The sequence below is a fragment of the Bubalus kerabau genome, chromosome 5 (genome assembly GCF_029407905.1).
Source record: "Bubalus kerabau isolate K-KA32 ecotype Philippines breed swamp buffalo chromosome 5, PCC_UOA_SB_1v2, whole genome shotgun sequence".
In the NCBI taxonomy this organism is placed as follows: domain Eukaryota; kingdom Metazoa; phylum Chordata; class Mammalia; order Artiodactyla; family Bovidae; genus Bubalus; species Bubalus kerabau.
The window spans coordinates 119,715,040-119,727,358 of record NC_073628.1 but is presented as its reverse complement, the minus strand read 5'-3'; the positions used below and the strand labels follow the sequence as shown (position 1 = coordinate 119,727,358).

The window sequence follows — 12,319 nt, the reverse complement described above, 5'->3', positions numbered from 1 at the left end:
TTCCAGTTAAGTCGACTCTTCGCATCAGGTGGCCAAAGTATTGGAGCTTTGGTTTCAGCATCAGTCCTTCTAATGAACATTCAGGATTGATTTCCTTTACAATTGACTAGTTTGATCTCCTTGCTGTCCAAGGGACTCTCAAGAATCTTCTCCAGCACCACAGTTGGAAAGCATCAATTCTCTTCCCAGGTGGCACTAGTGGTAAGCAATCTGCCCGCCAATGCAGGAGACACAAGAGACATGGGTTCAGTTCCTGAGTCAAGAAGATCCCTTGGAGTAGGAAATGGCAACCCACTCCAGTATTCTTGCCTGGAGAATCCCATGGAGATAGGAGCTTGGCAGTCTACAGTCCATGGGGTTGCAAAGAGCAGGACATGACTGAGCACATAATCTTCCCTTTCAACCATCTTTATGGTCCAACTGTCACATCTGCACATTGAGTACCGGGAAAACCGTAGCCTTGACAATATGGACTTTTGTCAGAAGAGTGATATGTCTGCTTTTTACCAGGCTATCTATGTTTGTCATAGCTCTCCATACAAGGAGCAAACATCTTTAATCTCATGGCTGCATTTACTGTCCGCATGATTTTGGAGACCAAGAATATAAAATCTTTCACTGCTTCCAACTTTCCCCCTTCTATTTGCCATGAAGTGATGGGACCGGATGCCATGATCTTTTTTTTTTAAACATTGAGTTTCAAGTAAGTGCTAGGGCACAAGTTTACTGAAATCTATATTTACTTTATTAATCCCTATGCTGGAGTTTGATAAATCAATTAGTACTTCATTATTTGACATCCTACTATGATAGTAAATAATGTATGAGATCTCTCTAAATCATTATCTTTTTCCTCCCACCTCTCCTCTTCACATATTTTTGGAAGGACAAAAAGTGTTTAATATTCAGCACCTTACTGGGATGGTGTGGTGTTTCTTGTCTTTACCTATTAGGGCCATGCTTTTCTTCTGCCCCTGCAGATTCCATCATTCATATCAATAACACAGTATTTCTGTTTTACTCCCTTTATACACTTAAACTCTGACTTCTCCCTGAAGAATTTTGATATGTTAACTCAGTTCAAATTTCTTCTAATCTTGAAAAAGTGTGGCATTTGCCCTGTTCCAGTCTTTTCCATGATCACTTGTCTTTCTGCCATGTCTTTCCTCCTACCTTCTCTCATCTTTATTCCCCTTCCTAAAGAGCTGAGGTCCTGTTCAGATAAGACAAGTTTATCTTTATCTCCTACTATTTACAACTCTTCCACCTAAAAAGTTTATCTATCAATAAGAGTCTGCCTCTTAGTTTTAATCAGAGATCTAGAATAGCGTCATACAAACAGCACTGAAATTCCAGTCAGGAGATCTGGGTTCAAATCATACAGCCACAGTAATTCTCTACATGAACCTTGACCAAAAATTTCACTCCTTAGCCTCAGTTTCCTCCTCTTTAAAATAAATAGATAGGGACTTCCCTGGTGGTCCAGTGGTTAAGAATCTGCTTTGCAATGCAGGGGACATGAGTTTGATCCCTGGTCAGGAAACTAAGATCCCACATGCTGCATAGTAACTAAACCCACCGCACCCCAACTACAGTGCCCACGCGCTGCAACTACTAAAGCCCACGTGCTCTGGAGTCTGCGAGCCACAACTACTGATGCTTCCTGCCACAGCTACAGAGTCCATGCACAGCAAATGAAAGATCCCACATGATGCAACGGAAAGCCGAGGCAGCCAAGTAAAATAAAAATAAAGTGAAGAGACAGACTACAAGGTTGCTGAGACTGCTTATGGCAAAACTAATACGCATTGAATTGCTTTTCCAGTACAGCTGAGCGATCTACACAAAACAGCGAAAAGTTGTGATTTCTGCGGGTCATTCACATATTGTCACTATTCCCACATTAGGTGTGCATTCGCTATTCAGAAGTCAAAAAGAGCGTAAAGAGCCCCCTGGCATTGACAGATAGAACATCTGAATCTTGACTACTCGGGAACAACCCCAAATTCTCAGTCATGTAGTCAACTGTAAGTTTGCCGAGGCTTTGTAAAGCTGGTGTTTGGGGGTGCTCACCAGTGCTTAGCACCCAAATCTAAGGATGGCTTGATGGTAGATTTTTCTAATCATGATTGCTATTGAGGTATTTACCAATTGGGGGGATACAAGAAAGTATTAAGATACAGCCTTCCCAATTGTGGGGGAGCATCACAGTGGTCTCACCAGTCTGTGCCATTTGAAAAGAGAGAAAGCAGCAGCTGTCTGGAATTAGGGATTTCGGTGGGGAAATAGAGACTGGGACACAGACAGACATCAGACGGAAAGGTCTCCAGGAAGCCCTGGCATAGGGAGAGCTCTCTAGGGCTGGGAAAGGGGGCATGTCAAAACATTTCATAGCAATCCTAAAAGTTAGTGTTTGAAGTGACAGTGTATGCCACATATTAGGAGGTAAACAGATCTTCATTATCTCTTATACAGCATTCTAGTCTGTATACGGCAACTCACTTATATTCTGCATATTGCTTTCTTTTGCTTTCCTCAGCTTAATCTCCTGCTGTTGGTCTCCCCTGCTGGACTGCCAGTTCTTTGACAGCGAGACTGGACATAAATTTGTTATGCTGCTTCAACTTGTTTTTAAAAAAAAGCTCAATCATATTTAAAAAAAAAAAAAGTTCATTTTCTTTTCTTTCCATTAAAAAAAAAAAATTCACTGGAGTCCAAGATTACACATTTACCATTACTATGTATTTTGGGACAAATGTCAATCATTGGGCAACCATTTCCAAAGGAATTTTAATTATGGACCGTCTCACTGAAAACTGGGCAAAGTTGCACAATCGTCTGTGGAGTCAGGAGTGACTTTCTCTGAAAGCAACTGTCTCTTGTTAAATGCAGAAAATTAAAGAAGTGCAAGGCCTTCCTTCTTCATTCAGACTGATATTTTTTTAAAGGCTGGTTCAACTGCATTTCAGATTTTTTTGTACTTTTCCCCTCTCACTGATAGTATTTGGCAGAAGTTTTTAATAATAATTCAAAAAAAAAAAAGAAAGAAAGAAAACCCAGACCGAGTTTGTACTACCCTTATGAACTTCCCTTGAGAAATGCTGCTCTTTGCTCAGCAATTCCTGCTCAGCACGGAGAGAAAACACAAGGAAAGCAGCTGGGCTCCCTTCCTGGTCCCCATTCAGCACGGCCAGTCTGGAAACAAATCTGCAAAGACAGACATGGGGGAGGGAAGGACACCTAGACAGAAGGGAGGTTCAGATCACAAAGAAACCTCCAGCATTCCAAGGGAGAGAGAGAGAAGTCTAAGGGACTGAATTGTTTATGGCCTGCATTTTTATAACAATAAAAAGCTCAGCGATGATGTTGCCTGAAAGCTGAAAATGAGATAAAACTGTAAGTCACGGGACTGTCCCAGGCTCCATGTTTCACAGTTCTGTGGACTCCAGCTTTAACTGGCTGGATGAGGGCAAAATACAAAAACCATGAAGGGAGCATCACCCAGTTCAACAGTCCCGGGCTAATTTTTATCTTCAAGTTGAAGAAAGTTGAGCTGATTCATGTCAGAGCTATCTTTTAAGTCCCAACAATAACGACAACAGGGCTAACGAGCCCCACCACCGCCACTATCTCACCGGAGTCAGCATTCACCCTGCCAGGCACTGGGTCTGCACCTTGTCAGCATCAGCTCATCCGCAGACCAGACTCCGGAGAAGCTCAGATTGTGAGAGATGAAGGAACTAGTCTTGGAGTTTCTCTCAAGCCGTCCTGACCCCAGAGCTGTATCCTCACCACTGCACTACGCTGCTCTGTTGGTGTTCAGTCGCTCAATGGTGTCTGACTCTTGCAATCCGGTGGTCTGCAACCAGCCAGGCTTCTCTGTTCCTGGGATATCCCAGGCAAGAATACTGGAGTGGATTACCATTTCCTCCTCCAGGGGATCTTCCCAACCTAGGGATCAAACGTGGGTCTCCTGCCTTGGCAAGCAGATTCTTTACCACTAAGCTACCTGGGAACACCAACTACACTCCTGCTGCCCCTTAATAGTCAATGTTCCACCCTGTCCATGGAATCCTCCAGGCCAGAATACTGGAGTGGGGAGCCTTTCCCTTCTCCAGGGGATCTTCCTAACCCAGGGATCGAACACAGGTCTCCCACATTGAGGTGGATTCTTTACCAGCTGAGCCACAAAGGAAGCCCATTTACAAAATAACACCATATAAATGCTGAAAAATCTGAAATCCCAGGAATCGGAGCTCTTGAAAAGATTCAGAACAGAGCTCTCACAGGAGGAATGTTAAATTTTGAAACATTAGATTCAGGAAAGGAAATCCATGGAGTGTATCAGTTAATGCAAAAAATCATTTAACTTCCAAATTGATTGGCCTTTCCACATCTCAGGTTAAAGAGTGATCTGTTCCCAATCTTTTACTTTACCAAAAACAGAAGTCTAATCTATTTAATTACAGTCACTTTCACTAGACCATAGGATAATGGCAGGTCCCGATGGAGGGAAATCTCTTTCAAGAAAACGCTTCTGGAAGAGGCATGTACAGTGAGTTGGCACTAGACCAATACTTATCCTCCTTCTCAATCTCTAAGCAGCAAGGCCACCATGAGTTTTACATATAACATGTATTCTTAATTACAAGTCTTCTTCCATTAGATCAGATAACCTTGCCCCACTCTGATTAGTTTCACAAAGCAATGATTAAATCCAGTTAGTCCTGCTGAATACCCCAGACACCAATTTGCTAGACTAAGTGCTAGACTTTATATTCAGAGTAGCATCTTCATTTCCATCTAACTATTTTCTTCCTTCCTTGATCTTGTCCCGTGAAATAGCAACAAATGCCCATAATGGGGCTAGGGCCAAATGAACAGGTTCAGTATTCATCCCAATGCTGCAACTGATGCTGAAACTGAAGCGCCAATACTTTGGCCACCTGATGTGAAGAGCTGACTTAATAGAAAAGATGCTGGAAAATATTGAAGGCAGGAGGAGAAGGGGATGACAGACGATGTGATGGTTGGGTGGCATCACCAACTCAACGGACATGAATTTGAGCAAACTCCAGGAGATGGTGAAGGACAGGGAGGCCTGACATGCTGCAGTCCATGGGATCGCAAAGAGTCGGACACAGCTGAGTGACTGAACAGCAACAACAAATATTCATCCAGCATGGGAGAGGGAAGGACCTGTGCACCCTGTGTTAGGATGACTTCTACCAGTGCCCACATTTTTTACTTCCTTCTCAGCTTTCTTGGGCCTGCACCTGTGATGTGACGTGCCCGACCTATCCTGCATTGGCAGGTGGGCTCTTTGCCACTAGTGCCACCTGGGAAGCCCTCAGAGTCTCTTAGTGAACTTTTTTATAAAGACACTCCAACTTTTTTTATTTCTTCATTTTTTATTTTATTTTATTTTTGCTTTTCATATCAGTTATATAAGGGTGTGTCATAGAGGATGCATCCTGCATTCACATGTATCTTAGATGAGAATTTACCCTCCATAGTCCAAGAAGAATAGAACTCTCACATTATTTTGGAGTGAACCAAAAGATCTCAAGCCTAAATGAGGCCACTGAAAACCAAATTCCACTCTCAAATCTCAAACAGGTTTCCAAGACGTATTGGAAAACTGCTTTGCATAGCAACAGAGTCAGGAATGTTTTCGACTCGGTCTGGAGGGAGGATCTTGCTGGGATATATGAAATAGTTACTGAATTAGAACCTACTTTTTTCTTTAAGATTGCAAAGATTCCTAGCAGGGCCAAGCCTGGATTTCTCATTAGGCCTTCAGAAAGCAGCGGCCATCCGTCACAGTCTTTCCAAAGGCTGCATCACATGGCTTGTGTACATCTGCAGGGCTTATGTGTTTGATCCTAGATTATATTTTCACTAAGGTGAAGGGTTAGAGTTTTGACAGATGTGGCTGCAGTCTAATTGGCCCATTTTATCTGCCCCTTTCCTACACACATACAGTTCATGGTAGCAGAACTCGTGAAATGTCTCAACTTTGATACCAAGAAATGAGGGGTGGAAGGAATGCAGGTTTGAACACTCAGCTAGGTTTCAGTTTTAGTTTTGGAACTCCACCGAGGCATCTGTCTGAGGGGAAGAAGGATTATTTCATACCAGGTCACCATTTCATTCCAACTGGGTTGCAGTTGTTTTTATTTTTTTTTTCATTTGTCTTTTATTTTTTCCTGCTTCAGCTTTTACAGGACTTTTCACTTTCTCCCTTCTTTTCATTGCCACAGCTTGACCTTGGCATTTCCAATAAACCGAAGTGGAGACTGAATGAAAGTCCGACTCAGATTCAGACCTCTTAGTCCAAAGAGCAATTGTGCCAATATTCGATTTAGCATCCCTGACTTCCTAGCTGAGGGAGTCCACGGGCCGAACTGACTTAACTGCAACTAGACGGCAAATGTCCAGGGACGTGACAGTTAAGTTGCTTAAACTTATCACCCCGCAAGATACGATGCACAGGAGGGATGGGGAAGTCCCCGACATTTTAATTATTTAGCCAACTCATTGTGCCAGGTGTGGGTAAGGCAGGGAGAAATAAAGATAAATAAGCATGTGTCCTCTAAGCGGCTCCATGCTGGGCGTTCTTAATCTGAACCACTGGGAAGTTCACAATCATTTGAAGAGAAAGAGTTATATTTCAAAACAATAGGTTAAGCGTTAGAAGATAGATACATAAAAGGGCATTACATTGAGAGCTCTGTGAGTCAAGTATTAATCCCCTATTCACTGAAGCTCAGAGAAGTGAAGTGAATCACCCAAGGTCAGAAAGCAGAATTTGAAAACAGATCTGTCTGATTGAGAGCAAAGCATCATTTTCCATACTATAATAACCTTTGGTCACGTGATGGGAAGAGCTGAATCATTGGGAAAAGACCCTGAGGCTGAGAAAGATTGAGGGCAGGAGGAGAAGGGGGCAACAGGGTATGAGATGGTTGGATGGCATCACCAACTCAAGGCACATGAGTTTGAACAAACTCCCAGAGACAGTGAAGAGCAGGGAAGCCTGGCATGCTGCAGTCCATGTGGTTGCAAAGAGTCGGACACCACTTAGCGACTGAACAACAACTATGGCCTATGACAATTTTCACAGAATTGTGGCTATGTTAATTTGGCTTTGTAACATTAATGTTTAAAGAGAAACACTAACTCTTTGCACTCAGGTAGAAGACAGAAGGCCAAGAGGGTTATCTGAAATGTGCGCTTCCTTATCTACAAAGCTGAGAGCCTGTTTCTTCCTACCACCCTTCATGTCCCACTCTGGCAGCTCCCCTCCAATCCCAGGTGCCTGTCACAACGTCCCCAGGCCTGCCCTTCCAGAGCTAAGTAAACAATTATTCTACTCTTTCTAAAAAATGGCAGAAAACAGAAGCCAACACTGACGTTGTCAGTTCTCTCACTTCTTAGTCACATATGTACATTTTTGCTACAAAAGTATGGTGATCTGTAAGCCTAATTATTTTTTAAGACTTTCTTTACAACGACATATGGACCCTATTAGGGTACTCACTGATTTCTCTCTGCCTCTGCTCGGGAGGGTGATGGGTTTATGATTTATAGCTCAAACGAATGCAGAGCTCAGGCTCATTGCTCCAATTCGATTATAGCTGACAGTGACTCGGGATACCAGAAATTTTTAATGATTACTAACGTCATCGTGGGCTGAAAAATGACTTAAACGCTAGTGCAGCTTTAGTGGGCTTAGAGTCACAGCTTCTATACACCTACTTCATTTCTCCAGTTTAGTCTGGACACAAACAAAGTGTGGGGTTTTATTTTTTATCCACTTGTGCACCCTAAAAAGGAATTCCAGGCTAGTTGCTTTTGTAAGTATAACATCATCCAGGGAATGAAATATTATGAAATCAGGTCCAAGTATTAATAATTTTAAAGTCTTACCTGGGAAATAAGTACATTAAGTCACCTTAAGTGAAGTGAAGTCGCTCAGTCGTGTCCGACTCTTTGCGACCCCGTGGACTGTAGCCTACCAGGCTTCTCCATCCATGGGATTCTCCAGGCAAGAATACTGGAGTGGGTTACCATTTCCTTCTCCAGGGGATCTTCCCAACCCAGGGATTGAACCTGGGTCTCCTGCATTGGAGGCAGACGCTTTAACCTCTGAGCTACCAGGGAAGCCCAAGTCTATCAATAGGCTGCCTAGGTGAAGGCTGATTAAATCCCTCTCCCCTCTCTGTTTACTTGCCACAGACCTCCAGAGCTGTTTAGGTTTACTCCAGTTCCTACTGGACCAATTAGTCAAAAATAAGTTCTTTATTCTCCAAATTAGAATCTGGCAACACTCGCCTTCCATGTGCAACAGACTGGTCTCACACAGACAAAAAAGGAACTTGAAATAGAAAGGCAGGACTTTCAATACATTTGAGTAGCACTTTGGCAGTGACATTAGTCTTAAATGTAAGTGTCCCCAGTGCTTAGTTTGAGCTACTGAGCCAAATTCCCTCACTCTCCTTTTCTCCATCATCTTAGGGAGAAGAGGTAGTGAGGTGAGATGAAAAGTCCTCAGTTGGTCCTCTCTGCTGGGACAAACCAGGCAAGGACCATGCTCTAGGTCCAGTTTGGGACTTTTACCAGAACCTCTGTCTCTTGGTCTTATCCAGTTTTTAGGGAGGAAATGCTTTGTAACATAGCGAAAGTTTGTGTCAAAATAGTTAAATCTTGCTTCATTTAAACTATGAGGAACTTCTAGGGCAATGCACTGCAGATGTAAAGAAAGTTTTACAAATATTGCTCAGAGTGGGTAATGACTTGCATACCTATTTCAGGAAAAAAAAAAAAAAACAGAAAGAAAGGAGGAGAAGAAAGGAAGGATCATAATATTTCAAACAAGCCTGACAATGGCTCTTATACCCCAGTGGGTCTAAAATGAATTGCACACCCCTGACCTGGTACCCAAGACTGTAGATTACAACTTCAATTTACATGTTTATTTCATCTCGTCTGTTATGTTTTATAATACACATAAATGTTAGAATAATGCTGCATGTATACAATTGATAAATAAATATACTGGAGGACACTCCCCTTAAATTCAACCAAAACACTTTCAAAATAACTGCTTTCCATAAAAACAGCATCCACTGTTCATACTTCTTAACTCACTACAGAATTCTTCTCTTGCTCGTGGGTTTCCTGTATCCACTAATGGCAAGATACAAACTTTATTTAGGGGATACAAACAAATTTTAATACATCGTGGGAGTGGAAAATCTCAGAGAACTGCAAAGTCAAAGTAAGGCAGAAGGCAAGAAACTTTTACAGGATAAAGAATAAGAAACAAGGAAAAGACAAATAGAAAATATAGCCAGCCATGTTTGGGGTGAGAAAGCCCAGAGTGAGCTTGGTGTTTGGTGTTTGGGGACTCGATGACTGAATACAGGTATACTGCACCTCTGTTCAAGCAGAGCATTTACAAAGACGCAAAGTTATCTAACGTTTGGTTTGATGACAGGGCACCCCAGGCAGGAGAGACTCCATCTTGGGTCTAGAGATTTATTTCAACATTATCCATCCAGACACCCAACCTAGCAATCTCAGACTCATCCTCAACTGGTCCGTCACTAAGCTCCTTCTTTAAGGAGTCACCAAGTCCTACCAACTACTTCTTTAAAGACACCTCAGACCAGAACCTTCTATGTGCCAGCCACCACCTTGATACATACTTTCACAATCTCTTGGTTGAACGACTGCAATAACCAAGTTGCTAGACTCTCTGCCCTTAAGTCTTGCTAGTCATCCTCCATACCATCACCAGACTAGCCTTCCTAATGAGATCACTGGCCTTCTTAGGAATCTGCAATAAGAATGCACCGTTACAACATAGAGTTCAAGGTCCTTAACACCGTACATCATGGTCTGACTGTACCCTGACCTACAAGTTATATATTCCCCTCTGCCCTGCTCCAATTCCCCAACTCTCTCACACGGCTGGACTGCTCACATTCTCCAAACAGTGCTTTCATGCTTTTGTGTATGGACAACTCCTGCCCAAAATACTCTTCTTCCCCTCACCTTTTCTTTGTCTCTGTTGGAGCAGCTTAGCCTACACCCTCCCTAATACAACACCAATCACCTACTGGAGCGTATACATGCCTGATACTGTAATTATCAGACCCGACATGCACCATCACCTCATGCCCCCTATTTTGTTTCTCACTTATTTGCATGTTTTCATTATTTTATTTAAATTTCATTGGCATATAATTGATTTATAATGTTGTGTTTATTTTTTGCTGTACAGCAGGTGACTTGGTTATACATACAGTTATTCATTTTCATATTCTTTTCCATATGGCCTATCCCAGGATACTTTGTACAGTCCCCTGTGCTATGCAGTAGAACCTTGCTGTTTATCCATCTTATATGTGATTGTTTGCATCTGCTAATCCCAAAATCCCAGTCCTCCTCTCCCTCCTCTCCCTTGGCAACCACAAGTCTGTTTTTGTTATTACCTTTTAAATTTGTTTTTAATTGGAGGATAGTTGATTTGCTGTGTGGGTTTCTGCTGTACAACTATGTGAATGAGCCATAACAGAAGGAGTAAGCAGCAGGGCCAGGATTCCCATCTATATCTGTATTGTTACAAAGCATTTGACCTAAACCACTGGCCATTTATCCTGCAGAATACATGGGCACACAGCGTGAGACCGACCTCGACGGATGTGGGAGCGGCCCCTGCCAGGCCGGTGGGCGGTGCGTGGAATTGTCCTTGAAGACGGGGTGTGAGCGCTGGCCCAGCTGTTGTCTGCATCCTGCCACCCTGCCACCCTGAAGCCTCCAGTTACGTCTGCATCTGTCCACTCAGACTCACAGTGGCAACTCCACATCCAAGGAGCAGTGGCTGCGCAGGCGCAGGAGGGCCGAGAGGAGCTACTCAACGTTCAAGGTCAGGAGGGGTGGTGGTGAGGAGATACCCCTCGTCCAAGGTAAGGAGCAGTGGCTGCACTTTGCTGGAGCAGCCGTGAAGAGGCTGGAGCAGCCGTGAAGAGATACCCCACGTCCAAGGTAAGAGAAACCCAAGTAAGACAGTAGGTGTTGCAAGAGGGCATCAGAGGGCAGACACACTGAAACTATAATCACAGAAAACTAGTCAATCTAATCCCACTAGGACCACAGCCTTGTCTAACTCAATGAAACTAAGCCATGCCGTGTGGGGCCACCCAAGACGGGCAGGTCATGGTGGAGATGTCTGACAGAATGTGGTCCACTGGAGAAGGGAATGGCAAACCACTTCAGTATTCTTGCCTTGAGAACCTCATGAACAGTATGAAAAGGCAAAACAATAGGATACTGAAAGAGGAACTCCCCAGGTCGGTAAGTGCCCAATATGCTACTGGAGATCAGTGGAGAAATAACTCCAGAAAGAATGAAGGGATGGAGCCAAAGCAAAAACAATACACAGCTGTGGATGTGACTGGGGATAGAAGCAAGGTCCGATGCTGTAAAGAGCAATATTGCATAGGAACCTGGAATGCCAGGTCCATGAATCAAGGCAAATTGGAAGTGGTCAAACAGGAGATGGCAAGAGTGAATGTCAACATTCTAGGAATCAGCAAACTAAAATGGACTGGAATGGGTGAATTTAACTCAGATGACCATTATATCTACTACTGTGGGCAGGAATCCCTTAGAAGAAATGGAGTAGCCATCATGGTCAACAAAAGAGTCTGAAATGCAGTACTTGGAAGCAATCTCAAAAACGACAGAATGATCTCTGTTTCCAAGGCAAACCATTCAATATCACAGTAATCCAAGCCTATGCCCCAACCAGTAATGCTGAAGAAGCTGAAGTTGAATGGTTTTATGAAGACCTACAAGTTCTTTTAGAACTAACACCCAAAAAAAGATGTCCTTTTCATTATAGGGGACTGGAATGCAAAAGTAGGAAGTCAAGAAACACCTGAGTAACAGGCAAATTTGGCCTTGGAATACGGAATGAAGCAGGGCAAAGGCTAATAGAGTTTTGCCAAGAGAACGCACTGGTCATAGCAAACACCCTCTCCCAACAACACAAGAGAAGACTCTACACATGGACATCACCAGATGGTCAACACCGAAATCAGACTGATTATATTCTTTGCAGCCAAAGATGGAGAAGCTCTATACAGTCAACAAAAACAAGACCAGGAGCTGACTGTGGCTCAGATCATGAACTCCTTATTGCCAGATTCAGACTGAAATTGAAGAAAGTAGGGAAAACCACTAGACCATTCACGTATGACCTAAATCAAATCCCTTATGACTATACAGTGGAAGTGAGAAATAGAAT

The 12,319-nt window shown here is 43.1% G+C and overlaps 1 non-coding gene across 1 annotated transcript; it reads right to left on the bottom strand.

Moving 5' to 3' along the window:
- Window positions 1–8,094: 8,094 nt before the first annotated feature.
- TRNAW-CCA (transfer RNA tryptophan (anticodon CCA)) lies at window positions 8,095–8,166 on the bottom strand. The gene has a single exon. It is a non-coding gene; the product is annotated as a tRNA-Trp (tRNA).
- Window positions 8,167–12,319: the final 4,153 nt, after the last annotated feature.